At 34.2% G+C, this 1,791-nt stretch overlaps 1 pseudogene; it reads right to left on the bottom strand.

Annotated features, from left to right (window-relative positions):
* Positions 1-237: 237 nt before the first annotated feature.
* LOC140523998 (small ribosomal subunit protein eS10-like) lies at positions 238-714 on the bottom strand (annotated as a pseudogene).
* Positions 715-1,791: the final 1,077 nt, after the last annotated feature.

The following is a 1,791-nucleotide window of genomic DNA, read 5'->3' as shown; positions in this document are numbered from 1 at the left end:
CTTAGACAGTCAAATTTATTGCCATACGATTGGGCAAAATATTTCCTAACGATTGCTTTTATTTTCTCTTCATTGGTGGTGAATTCATTCTTTCCATTTTTGATACTGGAAATTTGGTTTTCTTCTTTCCTTTTATAAATCAAATGAGCTTATGATTTATCTATTTTATTGTTGCTGTTGTTTGTTTTGTTTTTTTCCTCCAATTTTATTCAATATGAAACATATCTCTACAATTTTTTATTGAGGAGGTTGACCACATTCATGACTAAATACACCTCTAAATTGGAATTCTCTTGTTGACCCAGCCCCAGCCTCAATCTTCTCATCAGCACCAGGGGGAGCAGTACTTTGTATGTGTCTTTGTCAGCTTCACCTTGAGTAAGCTAGGCGGGTTGCTCACCCTGCAACTCAGGGTGTCAGGACAACTTCTGCAGAGAGTGGAAGGCACAATCTCAGAGAGCAGGTGAAGCTAATCCTGAAGGTACTGAATACCCTCATTGGTTAGGTACCAGTAGAAATGTCTCCCTGTGAACTGCTCCTTAACATAGCCACGAGACTTTAGAGACTGTATGACCTTCGTGACATGGAGACTGGGCACATTCTTGTCTGTCAGCTCAGGGTGCTTTGGCATGTGGATGTCCTTCTTGGCTACCATTACTCCCTCCTTAAAAAGGAGTCAAAGATGACAGTTCAGTTCTTCTTGGGCATCAGCATCTCAGAGCTGTTGATGGGTGCTGCTCTAGATGGAACCCCAGACAGAAAGGAAAGAGCATGTGTGATGTGGCATCTATTGTTTCTTTCTTTTTTAATAGAACAAGCTTGTAGTTTTGTTTATGAATTCAATTTTTTCTTTTAATTTTATTAATCTCTCCATTGATTTTCAGGATTTCAAATTTTGTGTTTAATTGAGGATTTTTAATTTGTCCTTTTTCAATTTTTTTGTTGTAGGCCCAGTTGCTCGATCTGTGCTCTATATTTTATTTCTGAAAGCAATTAAAGATATAAATTTTCCCCTAAGTACTGCTTTAGTTATAGCTCATAAATTTTGGTATGTTGTCTCATTATTGTCATTTTCTTTAATGAAAATATCAAATGTTTTTATGATTTGCTTTTTGACCCACTTATCTTTTAGAATTAGTTTCCAATTAATTTTCAATTTATCTTTTCATTGTCTACTACAGAATGTAATTTTTATTGCCTTATGATCTGAAAAGGTCCATTTAATATTTCTGCTTTTATGCATTTGGTTGTGAAGTTTTTATGATCAATTTTTGTGTATGTAGCATGTACCACTAGGAAAAAGGTATATTCCTTTCTATTACCATTCAATTTTTCTCCAGTGATTTATCTCATTGAACTTTCCCATAATTTTTTTCACCTCCTTAACTTCTTTTTTATTTATTTTTTTGCATTAGATTTATGTAGTTCTGAGAAGGGAAAGTTGAGATCTCCCACTAGTAAAGTTTTATTGTCTATTTTCTTCTGTCACTCATTCAGCTTCTCCTTCAAAAATTTAAGTGCTGTATCATTTGGTACATGTATGTTTAGTATTGATATTACTTTGTTGTTTATGGTACCTTTTAGCAAGATATAGTTTCCTTCCTTATCTTGTTTAATTATATCTACTTTTGCTTTGTCTGGGATCATGATTGCTACCCCTGCTTTTTTTTTACTTCAGCTGAAGTATAATAGATTCTGCTCCAGCCCCTTATCTTTACTCTGTGTGTGTCTTTATGCTTCAAATGTGTTTCTTGTAAACAACATATTATAGGATTCCATTTTTTAATCCAC

This window comes from Notamacropus eugenii, chromosome 2 (genome assembly GCF_028372415.1).
Source record: "Notamacropus eugenii isolate mMacEug1 chromosome 2, mMacEug1.pri_v2, whole genome shotgun sequence".
NCBI lineage: Eukaryota > Metazoa > Chordata > Mammalia > Diprotodontia > Macropodidae > Notamacropus > Notamacropus eugenii.
Note: the sequence above shows the minus strand (reverse complement) of the source record. Positions and strands in the feature narration are given on the sequence as shown.